The 26766-nt window shown below is 38.5% G+C and overlaps 1 pseudogene; it reads left to right on the top strand.

The window, feature by feature from the left end:
- LOC129041463 (septin-14-like) overlaps positions 1–26766 on the top strand; it is a 59112-nt pseudogene that overhangs the window by 13775 nt on the left and 18571 nt on the right.

The raw sequence follows: 26766 nt of genomic DNA, 5'->3' as shown, positions 1-26766 counted from the left end.
TCCTTGCAATGAATGCCTTTCCCCTTAAATCTGAACACCTGAGGAATTATTGACATAGAAAGTTTCCATTTCTTTCTTTCTCTCTCTCTCTTTTTTTTTTTCAAGACAGAGTCTCACTCTGTGGCCCAGGCTGAAGTGCAGTGGCATGATCTTGGCTCACTGCCACGTCCACCTCCCAGGTTCAAGGGATTCTCCTCCCTCAGTCTCCCAAGTAGCTAGGATTACAGGCACCTACTACCATGGTTGGCTAATTTTTGTATTTTTAGTAGAGATGGGGTTTCACCCTGTTGTCCAGGCTGGTCTCGAACTCATGACCTCAGGTGATCCGCCCGCCTCAGGCTCCCAGTGTTGGCATTACAGGCCTGAGCCACCACGCCCAGCCAAAAGTTTCCATTTCTTTATGTTAATGATTTACCATCACTATGTTATGTCATGTCAAATTCAAGGCTGGCTGGAGCTGCCTCAAAAGTGGTGCAGATGAATTCCCACAAAGGAGTGCCCCAAATGGTCCAGAGATGGGGCTGGTTTGAATTCCACAGGGCGAACTACTAAAATGCCAGGGTGATCAGTCCAAAGCCTTTATGAGGGAGCTTACAGAGTGCTGTAGCAGTCCTCATGATGGACAGTGAGAGAAAAGAGGTGTCCTATCCAGCTTTGTTCATAGCGAGGAGGTCAGGTTATGGAGTTTTTGTTGTTGTTTGGTTTTTGTTTCTTTGTTTTTGTTTTTTGTCAGATCACAGCTCACTGCAGCCTCGACTTCCTGGGCTCAAGTGATCCTCCCACCTTAGCCACCTGAGCAGCTGGAGCTACAGGTGCTGCTAACACATCTGGCTAATTTTTTTTTTTTTTTAGATGGAGTTTTGGTCTTGGCATGATCTTGGCTCAATGCAACCTCCGCCTCCTGGGTTTAAGTGATTCTCCTGCCTCAACCTCCCAAGTAGCTGGGACTACAGGTGCCCACTACCATGCCCAGCTAATTTTTGCATTTTTAGTAGAGACAGGGCTTCACCATGTTGGCGAAGCTCGTCTCAAACTCCTGACCTCAGGTGATCCACCCCCCTCGGGCTGCCAAAGTGCTGGGATTACAGGCGTGAGCCACTGTGCCCGGCCTGTCCATGGATTTTTTGAAAAATGTGCTTTGAGCAATCTAAAAAGCAGTCTGCCTAAAATTTATATTTATATATTTGTACTGTATTACAGATACTGATTTTGTGGAGCTATAATTTAATAAGATATTTTAACAGTAATAAAACATTTTATAATTTTGTATATTGTTATTTTCTAAAAAGTTTATTTAAGTGCAAATGCAAAACACAGGAGTGATCATGTTGAAGCACTAGGAAAAAACGTTGTGGGTAAAAATTCAACCTCAAATATGCAACTATTCAACTTCCAATGTGGAAATTATGTCTTTTTACAAAAGAATGAATATATTTGTTTGCAAGGTGCTCTTACACACGCATACACACATACACACACACACACACACAGCCTTTAGACTATGGTAACCAGGCTGGGTGCGGTGGCTCACACCCATAATCCCAGCACTTTGGGAGGCTGAGGTGGGCAGATCACCTGAGGTCAGGGGTTCGAGACCAGCCTGGCCAACATGGAGAAACCCCATCTCTACTAAAAATACAAAAATCAACCGGGTGTGGTGGCACGCCCCTGTAATCTCAGCTACTCGGAAGGCTGAGGTAGAGACTCGCTTAAACCTGGAAGGTGGATGTTGCAGTGAGCCAAGATCATGCCATTGCACTATAGCCTGGGTGACAGAGCAAGACTCTGTCTCGAAAAAAAAGAAATTCTTTTTAGGTGGTCTTTGGAAAACAAAATCAAATCTATCTGCAAACACATCTAGGTGGGGCAAGAGTATATGAAAATGGGACATTAATTAAGATTAATTGATGGAAAAAGTAGAAAGACAAAATCTTTTCCACAATTTTGATGAAACATCATTCAATCTGTCTTTAATCACTCAGCCTTATAAGAAAATTGAAAATAAATAATTTACATTGTCCTACTATTTACGTTTTACTAACTCCATATGTGTAGAGGTGTAAGGGATTTTTAAAAGGAAACAATGTTGAGACTTGTAAACCTGAATTTAGTTAAAAGATGAATCTCAAAAGTATTGATAATTTTGGAAAATAATTTTTAAGAAAGGCATGACAGCCAGTGATTATCTAGTTACACAATTTGTTGTCAGAGACTGTGAAGGCTTTACTGTAAAAACTATAGGATGAACAATGAATCCTTGATGCTGAGATTTTGTCATCTTAATAGGTGAACATTATACCGCTGATTGCCAAAGCAGACACAATTTCTAAAAATTATTTACAGACTTTTAAGAGTAAGATAATGAGTGAATTGATTAGCAGTGGCATCCAGATATATCAGCTCCCAACAGATGAAGAAGCTACTGCTCAAGCGAACTCCTCCATTAACATAAGTTTCAGTAACAATATCTGACAAAGAGGCTATAAATGAGTTTTTATCCAGAATCCAGTGTGAGAATTTTTTTTATTTTTTTAATTTGGAAAACTTCTGCTGAGAATTGATTCTTTGTAAACAGATTTATTTAGATTTAATTCGTACACCATATTCCTCAAGGATATTGGTTTATAATTTTCTTCTTGGAAGTATATTTTCTTGCTTGGATATCAGTGGGATGCTTGCCTCATAAAATGACTCTGAAATTGTTACCTCCTTTTTCTATTTTTTCAAAGAATTTGAGGATTTTTTATATTAAATTTTCTTTTAAAGTTTGGTAGAATTTCCTCATGAAGTAATCTGGTCCTAGGCTATGTTTTGGAGTTTTAGAAAATTACTTCTTTAGATTCTCTATTTGTTAATGGTCTCTTTAAGCTATCTATTCTCCATTCAATGTTGGTAGGTTATGTATTTCTAGTAATTTCACCATTTCTTCTAAGTTGTCAAATTGGTTAGTGTATAATTGTTCATAGTAGTCCCTTATAATTCTGTTTATTTCTGTAAGAAATTGTAATGTCTTCTCTTTCATTTCTTATTTTATTAACATATTCTCTCTTTTTGTTCTTAGTCTAGGTAATGGCTTTGGTTTTGATTTATTTTTCCATATCAACTCTTAGCTTCATTGATTAATTTTTTTTTTTTTTGAGACAGAGTCTCACTCTATGCCCAGGCTGGAGTGCAGTGGCATGATCTCGGCTTACTGCATCATCCACCTCCAGGGTTCAAGCGATTCTCCTGCCTCAGCCTCCCAAATAGCTGGGATTACAGGAGCATGCCCCCACGCCTGGCTAATTTTTGTATTTTTAGTACAGACAGGGTTTCACCATGTTGGCCAGGGTGGTCTCAAACTCCTGACTTCAAGATATCTGCTGGGATTCCAGATGTGAGCCACTGTGCCCGGCTGATTAAAAAAATATTTTATTCTCTATTTCATTTATTTATGCTCTAATCTTTGTTATTTCTTTCCTTCTACTAATTTTTGGTTTAAGGTTTTTTTTTTGAGGTGTAAAGTTAGGTTGTTTATTTGAGATCTTTTTCTTTGAGATGAAGTCTCCCTCTGTCACCAGGCTGGAGTGCAGTGGTGCAATCTTGGCTCACTGCAACCTCCGCCTCCCAGGTTCGAGCGATTCTCCTCCCTCAGCCTCCTGAGTAGCTGTGACTACAGGTGTGCACCACCACACCCTGCTAATTTTTTTTTTTTGTATTTTTAGTAGAGAAGGGATTTCACCATGTTAGCCAGCCTGGTCTCAAACTCCTGACCTCGGGCAATCCGCCTGCCTCAGCCTCCCAAAGTGCTGGGATTACAGGTGTGAGCCACCACTTGTGGGCAAGATCTTTTTAAAAAGGATGTAGGTGTTTGCTACTATAAACTTCCTTTGTTTTTTTATTTTAGATTCAGAGGGTATATGTGCACATTTGTCAAATAGATATATTGCATAATGGTGAGGTTTGGTGTCTAGTGTACCTATCCCTGAGATAGTAAAACATTTTAACCAACAGATCTTTTTTTTTTTTTTTTTTTTGAGATACAGTCTCACTCTGTCGCCCTGGCTGGTGTGCAGTGGTGTGATCACATCTCACTATTAATAGATAATTATTTGACCATCAGCCCCCTCCCAATCTCTCCCTTTTGGAGTCTCACTATCTACTGTTTCCATCTTTATGTCCTTGTGTACTCATTGTTTAGCTCCTGCTTATAAGTGAGAACATGTGGTATTTGATTTTCTGTTTCTGAGTTATTTCACTTAGGATGATGTCCCCCAGCTCCAACCATGTTACTGCACAGAGCATGATTTCATTTATTTTATGGCTGTGTGGTATTCCATGGTGTATATATACCACATTTAAAAAATCCAGTCCACTGTTAATGGACATTTAGGTTAATTCCATGACTTTACTATTATGAGTAGGAATGTAATACACATATGAGGGAAAGTGATTTTTTTATATAATATTTTCTTTCAGGTAGATGCCTAGTAGTATAATCACTGTGTCAAATGGTAGCTCTATTTTTAGTGCTTTGAGAAATCTCTATATTGTTTTTCGTAGAGGTTGTGCAAATTTATAGTCCCACCAGCAGTGAATAAGCATTCATTATTCTCTGCATCCACACCAACATCTGTTGCATTTGTAATAATAGCCATTCTGACTATGTAAGATGATATCTTATTGTGTGTGTGTAAGTGTGTATGTGTGTGTGTTTGAGTCAAGTCTCACTCTGTCACTCAGGATGGAGTTCAGTGGTGTGATCTTGGCTCACTGCAAACTCCACCTCCTGGGTTCAAGGGATTCTCCTGCCTCAGCTTGCCAAGTAGCTAGGAGTACAGGCGCCCACCATCATGCCCAGCTAATTTTTGTATTTTTAGTAGAGATGGGGTTTAACCATATTGGTCAGTCTGGTCTTGAATTCCTGACCTCAGGTGATCCACTCACCTTGGCCTCCCAAAGTGCGAGGATTACAGGTATGAGTCACTGTGCCCGGCCTTTATTGTGGTTTTAATTTGCATTTCTCTGATGATTGGTGGTGTTGAGCAATTTTTCTTTTTCTTTTTTTTCTTTTTCATTTTATTATTATTATACTTTAAGTTTTAGGGTACATGTGCACAATGTGCTGGTTAGTTACCTATGTATACATGTGCCATGCTGGTGTGCTACACCCATTAACTCGTCATTTAGCATTAGGTATATCTCCTAAAGCTATCCCTCCCCCCTCCCCCCAACCCACAACAGTCCCCAGAGTGTGATGTTCCCCTTCCTGTGTCCATGTGTTCTCATTATTCAATTCCCATCTATGAGTGAGAACATGCAGTGTTTGTTTTTTTGTCCTTGTGATAGTTTACTGAGAATGATGATTTCCAATTTCATCCATGTCCCTACAAAGGACATGAACTCATCCTTTTTTATGGCTGCATAGTATTCCATCATGTATATGTGCCACATTTTCTTAATCCAGTCTATCATTGTTGGACATTTGGGTTGGTTCCAAGTCTTCGCTATTGTGAATAGTGCCACAATAAACATACATGTGCATGTGTCTTTATAGCAGCAGGATTTATAGTCCTTTGGGTATATACCCAGTAATGAAATGGCTGGGTCAAATGGTATTTCTAGTTCTAGATCCCTGAGGAGTCGCCACACTGACTTCTACAAGGGTTGAACTAGTTTACAGTCCCACCAACAGTGTAAAAGTGTTCCTATTTCTCCACATCCTATCCAGCACCTGTTGTTTCCTGACTTTTTCATGATTGCCATTCTGACTGGTGTGAGATGGTATCTCATTGTGGTTTTGATTTGCATTTCTCTGATGGCCAGTGATGGTGAGCATTTTTTCATGTGTTTTTTGGCTGCATAAATGTCTTCTTTTGAGAAGTGTCTGTTCATATCCTTCACCCACTTTTTGATGGGGTTGTTTGTTTTTTTCTTGTAAATTTGTTTGTGTTCATTGTAGATTCTGGATATTGGCCCTTTGTCAGATGAGTAGGTTGCAAAAATTTTCTCCCATTATGTAGGTTGCCTGTTCACTCTGGTGGTAGTTTCTTTTGCTGTGCAGAAGCTCTTGAGTTTAATTAGATCCCATTTGTCAATTTTGGCTTTTGTTGCCATTGCTTTTGATGTTTTAGACATGAAGTCCTTGCCCATGCCTAAGTCCTGAATGGTAATGCCTAGGTTTTCTTCTAGGGTTTTTATGGTTTTAGGTCTAATGTTTAAGTCTTTAATCCATCTTGAATTAATTTTTGTATAGGGTGTAAGGAAGGGATCCAGTTTCAGCTTTCTACATATGGCTAGCCAGTTTTCCCAGCACCATTTATTAAATAAGGAATCCTTTCCCCATTGCTTGTTTTTCTCAGCTTTGTCAAAGATCAGATAGTTGTAGATCTGTGGCACTATTTCTGAGGGCTCTGTTCTGTTCCATTGGTCTATATCTCTGTTTTGGTACCAGTACCATGCTGTTTTGGTTACTGTAGCCTTGTAGTATAGTTTGAAGTCAGGTAGTGTGATGCCTCCAGCTTTGTTCTTTTGGCTTAGGATTGACTTGGTGATGTGGGCTCTTCTTTGGTTCCATCTGAACTTTAAAGTAGTTTTTTCCAATTCTGTGAAGAAAGTCATTGGTAGTTTGATGGGGATGGCATTGAATCTGTAAATTACCTTGGGCAGTATGGCCATTTTCATGATATTGATTCTTCCTATCCATGAGCATGGAATGTTCTTCCATATGTTTGTATCCTCTTTTATTTCATTAGGCAGTGGTTTGTAGTTCTCTTTGAAGAGGTCCTTCACATCCCTTGTAAGTTGGATTCCTAGGTATTTTATTCTCTTTGAAGCAATTGTGAATGGGAGTTCACTCATGATTTGGCTCTCTGTTTGTCTGTTATTGGTGTATTAAGAATGCTTGTGATTTTTGTACATTGATTTTGTATCCTGAGACTTTGCTGAAGTTGCTTATCATCTTAAGGAGATTTTGGGCTGAGACAATGGGGTTTTCTTCATATACAATCATGTCATCTGCAAACAGGGACAATTTGACTTCCTCTTTTCCTAATTGAATACCCTTTATTTCCTTCTCCTGCCTAATGACCCTGCCCAGAACTTCCAACACTATGTTGAATAGGAGTGTTGAGAGAGGGAATCCCTGTCTTGTGCCAGTTTTCAAAGGGAATGCTTCCAGTTTTTGCCCATTCAGTATGATATTGGCTGTGGGTTTGTCATAGATAGCTCTTATTATTTTGAGATACGTCCCATCAATACCTAATTTATTGAGAGTTTTTAGCATGAAGGGTTGTTGAATTTTGTCGAAGGCCTTTTCTGCATCTATTGAGATAATCATGTGGTTTTTGTCTTTGGTTCTGTTTATATGCTGGATTACATGTATTGATTTGTGTATATTGAACCAGCCTTGCATCCCAGGGATGAAGCCCACTTGATCATGGTGGATAAGCTTTTTGATGTGCTGCTGGATTTGGTTTGCCAGTATTTTATTGAGGATTTTTGCATCAATGTTCCTCAAGGATATTGGTCTAAAATTCTTTTTTTGTTGTGTCTCTGCCAGGCTTTGGTATCAGGATGATGCTGGCCTCATAAAATGAGTTAAGGAGGATTCCCTCTTTTTCTATTGATTGGAATAGTTTCAGAAGGAATGGTACCAGTTCCTCCTTGTACCTCTGGTAGAATTTGGCTGTGAATCCATCTGGTCCTGGACTCTTTTTGGTTGGTAAGCTATTGATTATTGCCACAGTTTCAGATCCTATTATTGGTCTATTCAGAGATTCAACTTCTTCCTGGTTTAGTCTTGGGAGAGTGTATGTGTTGAGCAATTTATCCATTTCTTTTATATTTTCTAGTTTATTTGTGTAGAGTTGTTTGTAGTATTCTCTGATGGTAGTTTGTATTTCTGTGGGATCGGTGGTGATATCCCCTTTATCCTTTTTTTATTGCGTCTATTTGATTCTTCTCTCTTTTCTTCTTTATTAGTCTTGCTAGCAGTCTATCAATTTTGTTGATCCGTTGAAAAAACCAGCTCCTGGATTCATTAATTTTTTGAAGGGTTTTTTGTGTCTCTATTTCCTTCAGTTCTGCTCTGATTTTAGTTATTTCTTGCCTTCTGCTAGCTTTTGAATGGGTTTGCTCTTGCTTTTCTAGTTCTTTTAATTGTGATGTTAGGGTGTCAATTTTGGATCTTTCCTGCTTTCTCCTGTGGGCATTTAGTGCTATGAATTTCCCTCTACACACTGCTTTGAATGTATCCCAGAGATTCTGGTATGTTGTGTCTTTGTTCTCGTTGGTTTCAAAGAACATCTTTATTTCTGCCTTCATTTCGTTATGTACCCAGTAGTCATTCAGGAGCAGGTTGTTCAGTTTCCATGTAGTTGAGTGGTTTTGAGTGAGATTCTTAATCCTGAGTTCTAGCTTGATTGCACTGTGATCTGAGAGATAGTTTGTTATAATTTCTGTTCTTTTACATTTGCTGAGGAGAGCTTTACTTCCAACTATGTGGTCAATTTTGGAACAGGTGTGGTGTGGTGCTGAAAAAATTGTATATTCTGTTGATTTAGGGTGGAGAGTTCCGTAGATGTCTATTAGGTCTGCTTGGTGCAGAGCTGAGTTCAGTTCCTGGGTATCCTTGTTAACTTTCTGTCTTGTTGATCTGTCTAATGTTGACAGTGGGGTGTTAAAGTTTCCCATTATTATTTTGTGGGAGGTATTGAGCAATTTTTCATGTGTTTGATGGCCACTTGTATGTCTTCTTTTGAGAAATGTCTGTTTATATCCTTTGCAGTCTTTTTAATGGGGTTGTTCTTTGTTGTTGTTGAGTTGTTTGTGTTCTTTTTTAGATTCTGGATATTAGTCCTTTGTCAGATGCAAATATTTTATTCCTATTGTGTAGGTTATCTGTTTTTTGATTATTTCTTTTGCTGTGCTCTTTAGTTTAAGTACCGTTTGTGTATATTTGGTTTTGTTGCATTTGCTTTTCAGGTCTAATTTATGAATTATTTGTCTAGGCCAATATGTAGAAGAGTTTTTCCTAAATTTTCTTCTAGGATTTTTATAGCTTCTGGTCTTTCATTTAAGTCGTTAATGCATCTTGAGTTAAAGTTTGTATATGATAAGAGATGGGGATTCAGTTTCATTCTTTTGCCTATGGGTAGCCAATTTTCCCAGCACCATTGATTGAACAGAATGCCCTTTCCCCATTGTTTATTTTTGCCAACTTTGTCAAAGATCACTTGGTTGTAGGCATGTGGCTTTATTACTGGTTCTTTATTCTCTTTTCTTTCACAATTTTTTTGTCCTTTTTTTAGCTGTATCCTTCCTAACAATGAACTCTCTATTCTGTTCCATTAATCTAACTATTTCTGTACCAATTCCATACTGTTTTATTTAGTATAGCATTAACACTATAATATAATTTGAAGTCAGACACATGATGCCTCTGACTTGGTTCTTTTTGCTTAGGATTACTTTGGCTATTTAGATGCTTTTTTGGTTTCATATGATATTTAGGATCGCTTTTTCTAATCCTATGAAAAATGATGTTGGTAATTTGGTAGGAGTTGTGTTGAATCTGTAGATTGCTTTGGTTAGTAAGGTCTTTGTAATTATATTTATTCTTCCAATCCAAAAATTCCATAAATTTTTGGGATAGTTTCAGTAAGATTGATACCAGCTCTTCGTTATACTTCTGGCAAAATTTGGCTGTAAACCCATCTGTTCTTTTTGTTTGTTTGTTTGTTTGAAATTATTTTATTACTCAGTCAATTTTATTACTTGTTATTCATCTATTTTGGGTATCTATTTTTTCCTGGTTCAGTCTTAAGAGGTTTTATGTTTCCAGGAATTTATCCATTTTCTTATTTTTTAAAGGAATATAAAACTATTATTCACCACTGTTCACCAGTATTTACAATAAGGTAAACAATATACAGTTGGATAACATCCTGATTACCACAAAGTTGTTTTTCCTGGCTTTTGCTGAACGAGTAAAGCAAATACTGAAAAGATTGAGCCTACATGTAAGGAATGAGTTGGGGTAAAGAAAAAACATGCAAGTATTTTAGTTAACTTTTGTAATTTAAGCTATGAAGAGGGCTTTTTTGTTTTTTTGAGACGGAGTCTCACCCTGTTGCCCAGGCTTGAGTGCAGTGGTGCCATCTCAGCTCATTGCAATATCCACCTCCTGGATTCAAACAATTCTCTAGAAGAGGCCATTTTTTATTGCAGATCTGAAGAGCTATTATTCACTGCCTTCAAGCTGCTCTGGGTCGAAGGTCTGTGGCATCTCTGTCCCTGTGCCCCTCCTGCTTGAGCCACATCTGAGCAGGGAGGGATGAATTTAACCATTTTATCTAGGTTTTCTAGTTTGTATGCATAAAGATATTCATAATAGTCTCTGATGATCTTGTTTTCTGTGGTATCCATTGTAATGTCACTTATATCACTTCTGATTGTGCTTGTGCTTACTTGAATCTTCTCTCTTTTTTCTTGGTTAATCTAGCTAGCACCATATCAATTTTCTTTCTTTTATTTGCTTTTTTGAGACAGAGTTTTGCTTTGTTGTCCAGGCTGGGGTGCAATGGAGCGATCTTAGCTCACTACAACCTCTGCCTCCCAGGTTCAAGCAATTCTTATGCCTCAGCCTCCTGAGTAGCTGGGATTACAGGCATCTGCCACCATGCCCAGCTGATCTTTTGTATTTTAGTAGAGAAGGTTTCACCATCATGCCCAGGATGGTCTTGAAATCCTGAGCTCAGGCGATTCACCTGTCTCACCCTCCCAAAATGGTAGGATTACAGCATGAGCCACTGTGCCCAGCCTGGCACCATATCAATTTTCTTATCTTTTCAAAAAACAAAACAGGTTTTCTGAACTAACACAGTCAGACAAAAAATAAAGAAAATTTAAATAAGAGTTCAAGAAATAAGAAATTATGTAAAGCAACCAAACTTATGAGTTGTAGGCATTCTTGAGAGAGAAGAGGAAAAGGTAAAAAGATTAGAAACATATTTGAGGGAATAATCAAGAAAATTCTCTTGGCCTTGCTAGAAAGGTACACATCCAGATGCAAGAAGCTCAGAGAATACCTGGAAATATTTTGCAAGATGAACTTCACCAGACTATCCAAACTCAACTAGAAGGAAAATACTCTGAAAGAAGCAAGAGAGACTTTTCAAATCCTCTATAAAGGAAATCAACATTAGACTAACAGCAGACTTCTCAGAAGAAACTTTACATGCTAGAAGGTATTGGGATCCTATTTTCTGTCTGTCTTCTGGTTAGTCTAGCCTATTGTTAAACCTTTCAACTGTAAACCAGCCCTTCAGTGTGTTTTTCATTTCCAGAAATTCCATTGTTTGTATTTAAAGATATCTGTACTTCGCTCACATTCTGCATTGTTCTGATATCTTTGTGTTGATTTTCAACTTTCTCTTGGATCTCTTTGAGCTTCCTTATAATCCATATTTTGAATTAATTATCTTTCATTTCAGAATTTTCATTTTGGTTAGTTAGGACCCATTGCCAGAGAGCTAGTGTGTCCTTTGGTAGTGTCAAAATATTCTGCTTTTTTTTTTTTTTTATTCATGATGCCAAAGTTCTTATGATGGTTTCTTCTCATGTGGGAAGGTTGCCAATTCTTATTTTTGAATTTACTTTAATTTAGATGGGGCTTTTCCCCCTTGTGGGTGTAACTATAGCATATATCAGGTAGCAGGCTTTGGCTTTGTTTCTTTAGCCCTGTTCCCTTCTGTCAGTAGACTTTTTATTGGTTTGTGCAGTTTAACCTGCATGCCAGTAAGTGGAAATTATGAATAAGAGCCAGCTATGGCAGAAGCAGATAGTGTGTGTTTGATCTTTGTTTACTGTGATTTCCTCTCTGTAGTTTCAGGTGATAGCTAGTCTATGCAATGCCTAGACTCTGAGTTGCCTGTTCAGCAAAGAGGGGAAGACAAAGCTGGGCAGAGCTGGACCACAAAGCTTACCCACCAACATCTCAATGATGGATGTGAACAGTAGCCTTTACAGGGGTGGCTGGGGCAGCTCCTAGTGAAATGCTCACAGGTCTCTGTAGGGAGGGAGGAGTTGTACCAGCTCTATCTCCTGTGTAGGTAGGAAAATGATCTGTTTCCCTATCATACCCCTGTCCCAGAGCTCATGACTCTCAGTTCAGACAGACACTGTCATCTATCTCCAGGTCATAATGTAGCCAAGAGCCATTGAAAATGCCTGTCTTGTGGCTCTTCTTAGGAGCAACCTCAGGGTAGGACCTCTTCCCTCAGCCCAATACAGACAGCCCTGTGGCTTGCCTGTTCTCTCATGCAGGAATGCTGCTACTTTGTGTACATAGGGGAAGCAGCTTCACCTTTCAGCACATGAGGGTGGATTTCAGCTGTTGTAGTGTTGGCTAGCTGGGTCAGCACAGCCTTAGTCTCCAGAGGGAGTGATCAGGTGCCAGTGGTGGACTAGGCTAGCCATTTTTTTGATTCTCAGATCCCTATATGGTGCTCTGGATGGCATGCATAAGTGCTGGAGGGACTGCATCAGGAAAAGGCTGGCATATGTGTCCTCAGGTACCCAGGGTTCAGGTGCTGGCTGTGATAGAGAGGGGCAGGTTGGCCCCCACACAGCTGGCAATAAACTTAGGCAGGGTCAGGAAGAATGCTCAGGCAATTGCAGAATGCTAAAGTGACAGCAGTGCCAGGGCAGATTACCTGGGGGCTGGGCTCTCAGAAGAGTGCCAGGCCACAGCTGAAATGATCAGATGGGAGCATTGTTCTTTATTCTTTTTTTTTTTCTTTTTTTGAGACAGAGTTTTGTTCTTGTTGCCCAGGCTGGTATGCAATGGTGGGGCCTCAGCTCACTGCAACCTCTGCCTCCTGAGTTCAAGCAATTCTCCTCCCTCAGCCTCCTGAGTAGCTGGCATTACAGGCACCCACCATCTCACAGGCTAATTTTTGTATTTTTAGTAGAGACTGGGTTTTGCCATGTTGGTCAGGCTGGTCTTGAACTCCTGACCTCAGGTGATCTGCCTGCCTCAGCCTCCCAAAGTGCTAGGATTACAGGCATGAGCCACTGCACCCAGCCTGTCCTTTATTCTTAAAGGACAGTTTATTGGGGGTAAAGTATTCCTTTTGTTCTTTCTCTTTCTTCTAGTACATTGAATCATCCCACTGTTTCTTGACCTGCAAGATTTTTGTTGAGAAACCTGTTGATAGTCTAATGCAGGCTCCCTTATATGGGACAAGATGCTTTCCTCTTGCTGCTCTCAAAATTCTGTTTGTGATATAGGCAAGGGTATACAAAGATTCAGTTTACAAAATGAATAATTTCTTTTGTCTTCTTTTTTTTTCGAGATGGAGTCTCACTCTGTCACCCAGGCTGGAGTGCAGTGGCGTGATCTTGGCTTACTGCAACCTCCACCTCCTGGGTTCAAATTATTCTCCTGCCTTAGCCTCCAAAGTGTCTGGGATTACGGGCCTGCACTACCATGGCTGGCTACTTTTTTTTTTTTGTATTTTTAGTAGAGATTTTCACCATGTTGGTCAGGCTGGTCTCGAACTCCTGACCTCAGGTGATCTGCCTGCCTCAGCCTTCCAAGGTGCTGGGATTATATGTGTGAGCCACTGTGCCCAACCTAAAAACAATTTTTAACTTTTATTTTAGATTCACTGGGTGGAAATTTAATAAATGTGTAGTACCATGTATTTTTCTTTTAATTTGCAATTCCTTGAGGATGTATGATGTTGATCATCTTTTTTACATCTTAATTTGTTATCTGAATATCTTTTTTGTTGAGGTGACTATTTGGATCTTGTGCCCATTTTTAATTGGGTTGTTCATTTTATTGTTGTTGAGTTCTAAGAGTTCTTTGTATATTTTGGACATCAGTCCTTTATCAAGTGTGTGTTTTACAAAGATTTTCTCTCAGTCTATGGCTTACCTTGTTATCTTTAACAATGTCTTTGACTACCAGAAGTTTTAGTGTTTCATTTTGTTTTGTTTTTTTCTGAGATGGAGTCTCATTCTGTCGCCCAGGCTTGAGTGCAATGGTGTGATCTTGGCTCACTGCAACCTCCCCCTCCCAGGTTCAAGCAATTCTTCTGCCTCAGCCTCCTGAGTAGCTAGGATTACAGATGCCCACCACCATGCCTGGCTAATTTTTGTATTTTTAGTAGAGACGAGGTTTCACTATGTTGGCCAGGCTGGTCTTGAACTCCTAACTTTGTGATCCACCTGCCTCAGCCTCCCAAAGTGCTGGGATTGCAGGCATGAGCCACCACACCCAGCCCAGAAGTTTTAGTTTTAATGAAGTGCAACTCATTGATTCTTTCTATTCATCGATCATGTTTTCAGTGTTATATCGATGAAGTCATTGCTAAACCCAAAGTCTCCTATATTTCCTTTTATGTTATCTGTTGTGAGGGAGTGATGACTATCTGGACTGGTGGCACAGGCATAAAGAATTTACCTTGTTGAGGCAGAGGTTGCAATGAGCCAAGATTGCACAACTGCACTCCAGCCTGGGTGACAGAGTGAGACTCTCTCTGGAAAAAAAAAAGAAAGAAAGAATTTACCTTGTTGTAGGTAGGGGAGGTAGATTTATTAAAGAAAGTAGAAAAATACATTGCTAGGGAGGCAATGGGCAGCTTGCAAGAAAGCAGCTGACTGCAAACCAACAAAGGATTGCTGGAGATTATATAGGATAGTTCTTAGGCTGTATGCTGAAGAGGGCTTTGTGTAGTGCTGATAACGCCGAGGTTGTGATGCAGGATTCCTCAGTCATTCTCAGCCAGGGACCTCTGGCCAGTGACACCCCCACCTGGGCCTTGCTTGGGCATGCTGCCTGCCACACAGGAGGCTCCCTGTCCACTTGGCCCAGTCTGGCTTGCACAGTGGCTCAGCCTGTGGCTGGGCCATCATGCCCTAGCCTGCCTGTGTTATAGGTTCTACCCGAGATCAGTGATTCATGAGCTTTTTTCCCACATCCAAGAAGAATGAGAATACCCTGACAATTGAAGGATGAGGAAGGCAGAGAAGAATTTTATTGAGTGATGGAACAGCTTTCAGTGGAGAGGGGACCTGTGGGTGGTTTCTCTCCTTGTGTGGCTAAGCCCAGGGCTTTTGTGGACTCAGAATAGGGGAGTGCATGCTGATTGGTTTGTGAGTATGCAAAAAGGTTAAAACAAAGGCACCACCCAAAGGTGGGCACAACTATATAAAAAAAATTAGGAAGCATAGGTATATGTAAAACAGCTGAAGGGTGGGGATCAGTCAGAGGAATGTGCACCAAGCAGGAAGACAGGTTCTCAATCCAGTCCATGGATTTGACTTGTAGCTTGGCTTTCAGGCTTTAAACTGTCTTTGGCTTGGAGGTGGGATTTCCCTGGGGACTTGCCCCTGTCTGCCTAGGCATTTGTCCACCTCCTGCCACTATCAGTGGCAGTGACTTAACTTGCAATTTTTTGTATCAGCCAAGGGTCTGCTGATACCTAGACACAGGAAGATTGTGAGTTATTTGTGCAGGAGGGCTGTGTGTTCTGGATTATGAAGAAAGGCAGACTTGCAGCTTATCTGCTTTTTTTTTTTCTTTCCTCTGCTCCCACAAGCCTGACTCCCCTTCCCTAATTGGGACTTTACATTATCTTCTAGGAATTTTGTCATTTTATGCTATACATTTAGGCCTATGATCCAATTTGAGTTAATTTTGTGAAATACGTAAGGTCTGTTTATAGATTATTATTTTTGCATGTGAATATCCTGTTCCAGCACCATTTGTTGAAAAGAATATCTTTTCTCCATTCAATTCCCATTGCTTCTTTGTCAAATATCAATTGACACTGTTTGCGTAGGCATATTTCTGGGCTCTCTACTCTGTTCCATTGATCTGTTTGTCTGTCATTTTGCCCATGCCATGCTGTTTTAATTACTATGGCTTTGTGGTAAATTGTTGTTCTTCAGTATTGTGTTGGCTATTCTAGTTCTTTTGCCTTTTCATATAAATTTTGGAGTTAGTTTGTTATTATTTGTTTGTTATTACATGTTATTTGTTATTTTGTTATTTGTTATTTGTTATTCACAAAATAATTTGGTGAAATTTTGATTGGGATTGTGGTGAATCCATAGGTTAAGTTATGGAAAATTGACATCTTGACAATATTGAGTCTTTCTATCCATGTACATGGAATATCTTTCCATTTATTTAGATAGTCCCTGAGGTTTTCCTCAGGCTGAGGCAGGAGAATCACTCAAACCTGGAAGGTGAAGGTTGCAGTGAGCCAAGCTCATGCCACTGCACTCCAGCCTGGGTGACAGGGTCAGACTCTGTCTCAAAAAATAAACATAATTTATGGAGATGTATACCGTATTGTTTATTAATACATTTTATATTGTATCCATTAATTATTATAATAGTGGTAGTCATTTTTAATATTTTGTCTTTTAACTTTTATACGAGAGTTAAAAGTTACTTGCGTGTTATTTCTTCAACATTCAGGGTAAAGGTGGTTCACGGTAAAGATAGTGTGAGAAAAATGATGTCTACTGAAAATCTTTTTTCTTTGTGTTTCCCTCAGCAGGATACCTTGCTTTAGGTTGTGCTCAGTAGACAGTTTCCAGTTGTGTGCACCGCCTGCGACTGATGCTGACAGAAACCAATTAGCGCATACTGTCAAGTCTTAAAATGAGACACAGGGTAGATCCCTGATTAAATTTATTACAATATCATCATCGCTGTCATTTTTATAACAGGAGTGAGAGTAATATAGTAAGCTTTATTGGTGCTAGAAAATTCAATTCATATCATTCTTGTTTTCTAGGGACTGTTACTGTTTGCTGTGGTAGGGAGTATGGATGAAGTGAAAGTTGGAAAAAGGATGGTCAGAAGCTGTTACTACCCTTGGGGAGTTTTGCAAGGTAAATATGAAAGAGGGCAGACTCTGGAATGATTAAGTTAAATATATGTGTATCATTCATAGTCTCAAAGTAACATTTTAAATTGAGCTAATATTCGTAACTCTTGCTAATCTGTAAGTTAACAATTACTAATGAGGAAGGCAAACTCTGTTTTATGTAAATTAATGCTTACTGTGACAATAACTCATTCTCATAGAAGTTTGCTGAACGCTGCTTTAAGCCAAAATCTCCAGAGGCTGGGAAGAACCTCTTTGTTTATCCCAATGCTCCCAATGTGCCACATGCATATTATCTGTCTTTGTATAAATTATGACATTGAGAATGCTGGAAAGCACTTTAAACAAAATGGAAGCAAAAATACTAGTGTGTAGACGTGTTGCATAAACTCATTGCTAGCTAATGTAGAAACCATTTTAAACTGGTCACTAGAAAAAAGAATGATAAACATTTTAAAACAAAGTACAATTTACCTTTGGCTAAAGATTATACCTTTGACATTTATATTATTATTTAGCATCATAATGAGTTAGAATAGTGTAGTAAGCAGTAATTTATTATCTTTTTCATATACTTATGGTACTAATTATTGCGGAATGGAAGATTTCTACTTGTACTGGTTTCCAAATGATATTTTTGGGTTTTTTTGTTTGTTTTTTGAGACAGATTTTTGTTCTTGTCACCCAGGCTGGAGTGCAAGTGGCATGATCTTGGGTCACTGCAACCTCTGCCTCCCAGGTTCAAGTGATTCTCCTGCCTCAGCCTTCTGAGTAGCTGTGATTACATGTGCCTGCCACCACACCTGGCTGATTTTTGTATTTTTAGTAGAGACGGGGTTTCACCATATTAGTCAGGCTGATCTCAAACTCCCGACCTCAGGTGATCCACCTGCCTTGGCCTCTAAAAGTACTGGGATTATAGGCATGAGCCACCATGCCCAGCCCCGAATGATGTTTTTCAAAAATTGACATATTAGAAATTTTAAAATTTGTTAAACATACTTAAAACTTAATGTTTTAATATATATTATGTTGTATTATATATTAGTATGTGTTATAAAATATATATCTGTACTATATATTGATGTGTAAAATTTGGTCACAGTATTAATCACAATAAACCATATATTATCAATCTTCTGGACCTGATAAACACAGGAGAGAGCCATACAAATTATTTTTCATTAATTAATCTTAATTGACAAAATTGTATGTACTTATCATGTACAACATGATGTTATGAAATACATATACATTGTGGAATGGCTAAATTGATATAATTAACCTGTGTTATCGCAATTATTTTTGTGATGAAAGCTTAACATCTATCTTAGCAATTTTCAGGAGTATAAAATATTGTTATTAACGTAGTCACTATGTTGTGCAGTAGATCTCTTTAACTAAACTAAAAGTTTGTATCCTTTGACTAACATCTCTTCTACCATACCCTCTACCTAACTCATGTAACCAGCATTCTACTCTCTGTTTCTACAAGTTTAACTTTTAAAAATTTGATATGTTAGTGAGATCATTTACTATTTGTCTTTCTGTGCTTGGCATATTCACTTAGTGTAAAGTCCTCCAGTTCCATCCATGTTGCTGCAAATGATGGATTTCCTGATGTGTAAGGCTGAATAGTATTCCATTGTGTATATATACCACACGTTTTTTCTTCATGCATCCATACATGGACACTGAGATTGCTTCCGTATCTTGGCTCTTGTGAGTAATGGTAGTGTAGGTATCTCTCCGACATACTGACTTCATTTTGGGGAGGTAATATATCCAGTAGTGAGATGGCTGGATCATATGGTAGTTGTTTTATTTTTAATTTTTTGAAGAAACTCCAATACTGTTTTTCATAATGGCTATCCTAATTTACATTGCCACCAACAGTGTACAAGCATTCCCTTTTTTCCACATCCTCACCAGCACTTGTTTGTCTTGGTCATTTTAGCATGGGTGAAGTAACAGCTTATTGTGTTTTAAATTTTTTTTTTTTTTTGAGATGGAGTTTAGCTCTTGTTGCCCAGGCTGGAGTACAATGGTGTGATCTCGGCTCACTGCAACCTCTGCCTCCTGGGTTCAAGCAATTCTGCTTCCTCAGCCTCCCTAGTAGCTGGGATTACAGGCACATGCCACCATAAACAGGTAATTTTTTTTTTGAATTTTTAGTAGAGATGGGGTTTTGGCATGTGGGGCAGGCTAGTCTCAAACTCCTGACCGCAGGTGATCTGCCTGCCTCAGCCTCCCAAACTGCTAGGATTACAGGCATGAGCCACCACACTGGGCCTGGGTTTTTTAATTTTTAATTTTTATGGATACACAGTAGGTGTATGTATTTATAGGGCACATGAGATATTTGATACTGGCATTCAATGTGTAGTACTCACATCAGGATAAATAGAGTACCCATCAACTCAAGCATTTATCCTTTCTTTGTGTCACAAACAATCCAAGTATACTCTTTTAGTTATTCTAAAATGTACAATAAATTATTGTTGACTGTAGTCACCTTCTGTGCTATCAAATACTAGATCTCACTCATTCTATGTAACTATTTACTTGTACCATCAACCATCCCCACTTCTCTCCCTCTCCAGTCCTTTCCTAGTTACTGGTAATAAACATTCTACTCTTTATCCCCATGGGCTCAATTGTTTTAATTTTTAGCTCCACAAATGAGTGAGAACATGTGAAATTTGTCTTCCTGTGTCTTATTTCACTTAACATAATATCCTCGGTTCCATTCATGTTGTTGCAAATGACGGGATCTCATTATTTTTTATGGCTGAAGAGTACTCCATCATGTATATGTATCACATTTACTTTATTCATTCATCTGATGATGGATACTTAGGTTGCTTTCAAATTTTGGCTATTGTGAATACTGCTGTAACAAACACGGGAGTGGAGCTATCTCTTTAATATACTACTTTCCTTTCTTCTGGGTATATACCCACTAGTGGGATTGCTGGATCATACGGTAGTTCTATTTTTAGTTTTTTTGAGGAAATTCCATACTGTTTTCCGTAAAGACTATACTGATTGACATTCCTGCCAACAGTGTACAAGGATTCCTTTTTCTCCACATCTTCACCAGCATTAGTTATTGCCTGTCTTTTGGTTAAAAGCTTTTTTAACTGGGGTGAGATGATATCTCATTGTAGTTTTTATTTGCCTTTCTCTGGTAATCAGTGATGTTGAGTACCTTTTCATTTGCTTGTTTGGCATTTTAAAACACCCATAATGAGCAGTTACTTCACACATGTTAAAACGGCTATTATCAGTAAGACAAAAGAAGACATTTTTATGTCTTCTTTGGATAAATGTCTATTCAGATCTTTTGCCCATTTTAAATTGGATTATTAGATTTTTTCCTATTGAGTTGCTTGAGCTTCTTAAATATATTCTGGTTATTAATCTCTTGTCAGATAAATCATTTGCAAATATTTTCTCATTGTGTAGGTTTTCTCTTCACTTTGTCGATTGTTTCCTTTGTTTTGCAGAAGCTTTTTAATTTGAGATGATCCCATTTGTCTATTTTTGCTTTGATTGCCTGTGCTTGTGGGGTATTAATAAATGTCCTGAAGAGTTTCCCCAATGTTTTTTATAGTAGTTTCATAGTGTGAGGTCTTAGATTTAAGTCTTTAATCCGTTTTGATTTGATTTTTATATGTGGTGAAAGATAAAAGTCTAGTTTCTTTCTTCTGCATATGGATATCCAGTTTTCCCAACACCATTTATTGAAGAGCTTATCCTTTCCCCAATGTATGTGCTTGGCACCTTTGTTGAAAATGAGTTCTCTGTGGCTGTATGGATTTATTCCTGGGTTCTCTATTCTGTTCCATTGGTCTGTGTGTCTGTTTTTATGCTGGTACCATGCTGTTTCACTTATGGCTTTGTGGTGTAATTTGAGGTCAGGTAATCCGATTCCTCCAGTGTTGTTATTTTTGCCCAGAATTGCTTTAAGTATTTTTTTGGTTCCATATACATCTTAGGATTGTTTTTTCTTTTTCTTTGAAGAATGTCACTGGTATTTTGATAGGTATTGCATTGAATCTATAGATTGCTTTGGGTAGTATGGACATTTTAACAATATTATTGATTCTTCCAATCCATGAACATGAACTCTGTTTTCATTGTTTTGCGTCCTTTTCAATTTCTTACATCAGTATTTATAGTTTTCATTGTAGGGATTTTTCATTTCTTTGGTCATGTTTATTTCTAGGTATTTTATTTTATTTATAGCTATTGTAAATTGGATTAGTTTTTATTTCTTTTTCAGATTTTTCACTGTTGGCATATAATAATGCTACTGATTTTTGTAGGTTGATTTTGTATGTTGTAACTTTATTACTTTTGTTTATCAGTTCTAATAGTTTTTTTTGATGGAGTCTAGGCTTTTCTGCGTAGGAGATCATATCATCTGCAAACAAGGATAATTTGACTTCTTCCTTTCCAGTTTGGAAACCCTTTATATCTTTCTCTGGTCTTATTGCTCTAGCTGGGACTTCCAGTTGAATAACAGTGGTGAAAGTGGGCATCCTTGTCGTTTTCCAGATCTTAGAGGAAAAGCTTTAAGTTCTTTCCCATTCAGTATGATACTAGCTGTGAGTCTGCCATACATGGCTTTTATTATGTTGAGGTATGTTCCTTCTACCCCAGTTTTTTAAATTTTTTTATGATGAAGGGATATTGAATTTTATCAAATGCCCTTTCAGCATCAGTTGAAATGATCATATGGTTTTTGTCCTTCATTCTGATAGGAATGTACCATACTGATATAATGTACCATATTGATTGATTTGTGTGTGCTGAAGCATCCTTGCATCCCTGGGATAAATCCCACTTGGTCATGATGCATGATTTTTAATGTGTTGTTGAATTCAGTTTGCTAGTATTTTTTTGAGGGGTTTTTCATCAATGTTCCTCAGAGATATTGGCCTGGAGTTTTCTTGTTTTGATGTGTCTTTGTATGGTTTTGGTATCAGGGTAATACTGGCCTTGTTGAATGAGTTCTGATTTATTCCCTTCTCCTGTATGTTTTAGAATAGTTTGAGTAGAATTAGTATTGGTTCTTTAAATGTTTGCTGAAATTCATCAGTGAAGCCATCAGATCCTGGACTTATCTTTGCTGGGAGATTTCTTATTATGATTTTGGTCTCATTACTTGTTATTTGTCCATTCAGGTTTACAATTTCTTCATGGTTCAATCTTGATAGTATGTATATGTCTAGGAATTCATCAATTTCTTCTATGTTTTTTAATTTATTGGCATATAGTGGCTCACAGTGGCCTCTAATGAGCCTTTGGATTTCTGCAGCCTCAGTTGTAATGTCTCCTTTTTCTTTCTTTCTCTTTTTTTTTTGTCTTTACAGATGGGAGTCTCACTATGTTGCCCAGGTTGGTCTCAGACTCCTGGCTCAAGCCATCCTCCTGCCTCAGCCTCCCAGAGTGCTGGGATTACAGGCATGAGCCACTGCACCTGGCCATTATGTCTCCTTTTTCATCTCTGATTTTATTTATTTGGATCTACTCTTTTTCTTTCTCAGTCTGGCTAAAGGTTCACAGATTTTGTTTATATTTTCAAAAAATAAACTTTTCATTTCATTGATCTTTGGTATTTTTTTCATTTCTTTCTGCTCTGATTTTTATTATTTCTTATACTAATTTCGGGTTTGGTTTGCTCTTGCATTTCTAGTTCTTTAAGATGCATTGTTAGATTGTTTATTTGATGTTTTTCTACTTTTCTTGATGTAGGCACTTATTGCTATAAACTTTGTTCTTGGTACTGCTTTTGCTGTGTCCCATAGGCTTTGGTATGTTATATTTCCATTTTCATTTGTTTCAATAAATTTTAAAATTACCTTCTTTATTTCCTCATTGACCCACTGGTCATTCAGGAACATATTGCTTAATTTCCATGTGTTTGTGTAGTTTCCAAAGTTCCTCTTGTTATTGATCTATACTTTTATTCCATTGTAGTCAGGGATAATACTTGCTGATTTCATATTTTGAATTGTTTAAGACTTGTTTTGTCGCCTAACATATGCTCTATCCTTGAGAATATGCTACATGTGGAGGAGAAGAATGTGCATTCTGTAGCCATTGGATGAAATGTCCTGTAACTATCTTTTAGGTCCATTTGGTCCATACTGCAGATTAAGTCGGGATTTTTTTGCTGATTTTCTGTCTGGATGGTCTGTCTAATGCCAAAAGTGGAGTGTTGAAGTCGCCAGCTATTATTGTATTTGAATCTTTCTTTTTCTTTAGCTCTAATAATATTTCCTTTATATACCTAAGTGCTCCAATGTTGGGTACATACATATTTATAGTTGTTATAGCCTCTTGCTGAATTGATTCCTTTATTCATATGTGATGAACCTTCCTTGTCTGTTTTTACAGTTTTTGTCTTGAAATGTATTTTATCTGATATAAGTATACATTTTTGTGTTCTGTTTTGGTTTCCATTTGCATGGAATTATCTTTTCCCATCCCTTTATTTTCAGTCTATTTGTGTCATTTTAAGTGTGGTCTTGTAGGCAACAGATCATTGGGTCTTGTTTTTTTGTTGTTGTTGTTTTTTGGTTTTTGGTTTTTTTTTTTTTTGAGGCAGAGTCTTGCTCTGTCACCCAGGCTGGAGTGCAATGGCACAATCTCAGCACACTGCAACATCCACCTCTAGGGTTCAAGTGATTCTCCTGCCTCAGCCTCCTGAGTAGCTGGGAGTATAGATGCCCACCACTACACCCAGCTAATCACTCTATGTCTCTTGATTGGAGAGTTTAGTCCATTTACTCACATTCAAGGTTATTATTGATAAGTAAGGACTTCCTCATCATTTTGTTATTTGTTTTCTGGTGACTTTGTGGTCTTCTCTTCTTTCTTTCCTACCTTCTTGTCTTCCTTTTAGCCAAGGTGATTTTCTCTGATGGTATACTTTAATTTCTTGCTTTCTATTTTTTGTGTATCTGTTGTATGTTTTTTGATTTGAGGTTACCATGAGGCTTGCATATAGCATCTTATAACCCATTATTTTAAACTGATGACAACTTATCACTGATTGCATAAATGAACAAAGAAACTAATGAATGAGCAAAAAACTAATAAAAACTTTACACTTTAACTTCATCCCTCCACTTTTTTAACATTTAAAAAATTTCTATTTCTATCTTATACTGTTTATGTCTTGAAAAGTTGTAGTTATCATTTTTGATAGGTTTACCTTTTAGTATTTCTACTCCAGATATGAGTGCTTTACCCACCACAATAAGCTTGTTATAACATTCCATGTGTATCTGTATACTTACTATTAGGTTGGTGCGAAAGTAGTTGCAGTTTTGCTATTAAAAGTTATGCCATTAAAAGTAATGGCAAAAAACACAGCTCCTCTTTTTTTTTTGTTTTGTTTTGAGACAGAGTCTAGCTCTGTCACCCAGGCTGGAGTGCAGTGGCATGATCTCGGCTCACTGCAACCTCCACCTCCCAGGTTCAAGCAATTATCCTGCCTCAGACTCCCGAGTAGCTAGGATTACAGGCACCCACTACCACGTCCAGCTAATTTTTGTATTTCTAGTAGAGATGGGGTTTCACTGTGTTGGCCAGGCTGGTCTTGAACTCCTGACCTTGTGATCCTCCTGCCTCAGCCTCTCAAAGTGCTGGGATTACAAGCATGAGCCACCATGCACAACCCACATTTCCTCTTGAGCCAACCTAATATTACCAGTGAGTCTTGTACCTTCAAATGGTTTCTTATTGCCCATCAATGTAATATATATATATGAATTCCCTTTAGTATTTATTTTAGGACAGGTTTGGTGCTAATGAAATCCTTCAACTTGTATTTGTCTGGGAAAGTCTTCATTTCTCCCTCATGTTCATAGGATATTTTTGCTGGATATACCATTCTTGGCTAAAAGGTTTTCTTCTTCAGCATTTTACATATGTCATGCCATTCTCTCCTGGCCTGTAAGTTTTCCACTGAAAAGTATGCTGCCAGACACATTGAGGCTCCATTGTATGTTATTTGTTTGTTTTCTCTTGCTGCTTTTAGGATCCTTTCTTTATCCTTGACCTTTGGGAGTTTGATTATCACATCCCTTGAGGTAATCTATGGGTTAGATCTGCTTGGTGTTCTATAACTTTCTTGTACTTGAACATTGATATCTTTCTCTAGGTTTGAGACATTCCCTGATATTATCCCTTGAATAATCTTTCTACTCTTATCTCTCCCTCTCTGCCTCCTTTTTAAGGCCAATAACTCTTAAATTTGCCCTTTTGAGACAATTTTTAGATCTTGTAGGTAAACTTTACTTTTAAATTCATTTTTCTTTTGTCTCCTCTAACTGTATTTTCAAATAGCTTTCTTCAAGCTCACTAATTTTTTCTTCTGCTTGACCAGTTCTGCTGTTAAGAGACTCTGATGCATTCTTCAGTATGTCAATTAATTTTTTTAGTTTCAATATTTCAGCTTGATTTTTAAAAACTATTTTAATCTCTTTGGTAAATTTATCTAATATAATTCTGAATTTCTTCTCTGTGTTATTTTGAATTTCATTGAGCTCTTTTAAAACAGCTATTTTGAGTTCTCTGAAGGGTTACTTATCTCTGTCCTGAGACATGAGATTGGGATTGGTCACTAGTGCCTTATTTGGTTCATTTGGTGAGGTCATGTTTTCTGGGATGGTCTTGATGTTTGTCAATGTTTATCTATATCTGGGCATTGAATAGTTATATATGTATTGTAATCTTTGCAGTCTGGGCTCAATTGTGCCTGTTCTTCTTGAGAGGGTTTTCTAAGTATTCAAAGGGAATTTACTAGGGAGTACCCCAAGCCCAGTAACACTGTGACTCTAGCAGACTCATACTGCCTCAGTGGTCTTAGATAATATCTGGGAGAATTCCCTGGATTATTAGGCAGAATCTCTCAAACTCTTTCTCACTTTCTCCCAAACAGAAGGAGTCTCTCTGTCTGTGCTAGGTTGCTTGGAGTTGAGGAAGGGGTGACATAGTCCCTCCTGTGGCCACCACGGCTGGGACTGTGCTGGGTCACATATGAAGCCTGCAAATTACTGGGTCCTGCCCAAGGCCCATGGCAACTACTGCCTTGCTACTACTTATGTTTGTTTGAGGGCCAAAGGATCTTTAGTCAGCAAGTGGTGAGTCCTGCCGGGCTGGGTCCACCTCTTCAGTGCAGCAAGTTCCCTTCTGTCCCAGAGTGGGTCTAGAAACGTCCAGGAAGTAGGTCCTGGAATCGGTTTAGTGTGTGTTTTACTGTGGCTGAGCTGCTACTCAAGTTGTAAGACAAAGTTCTCTTCTAATTGTCCTTCTCTTTCCCACAAGTGGAAGGCATCTCTCTTTGAGCTGCACTGCCTGGAGTTGGGGGAGGTGTGATACAAGCATTTCTTGGCCACCAAAACTGGCATCTTGCTGGGTCACAGGCATTCCCATTCCACTGGCTCTGAGCAAGCTCAGTACCTGGACTTGCCCAAGGACTGCAGACCTTGTGGCCTGACTGCCTTTCAAATTTATCCAGGACCCCAGGGCACTTTAATTAACATGTGGTGGAGGTAGCTGGAACTTAACTTCCTATCTATCTCTGGCATGGGTGATTCCTCTTTAGTGGGTTCTAGGTTAAATGCTCCCTTTGGCCAGGAGTGGTGGCTCACACTTGTAGTCCCAGCACTTTGGGAGGCTGAGGCAGATGGATCACCTGAGGTCAGGAGTTCAAGACCAGCATGGCCAATATGGTGAAACCCTGTCTCCACTAAAAATACAAAAATTAGCCAGGCGTGGTGGTGTGTAGCTGTAGTCCCAGCTATTCAGGAGGCTGAGGTAGGAGAATCACTTGAACCTGGGAATTGGAGGTTGC

The sequence above is a fragment of the Pongo pygmaeus genome, chromosome 6 (assembly GCF_028885625.2).
Source record: "Pongo pygmaeus isolate AG05252 chromosome 6, NHGRI_mPonPyg2-v2.0_pri, whole genome shotgun sequence".
Lineage (NCBI taxonomy): Eukaryota > Metazoa > Chordata > Mammalia > Primates > Hominidae > Pongo > Pongo pygmaeus.
This window is presented reverse-complemented; position numbering and strand designations above follow the sequence as displayed.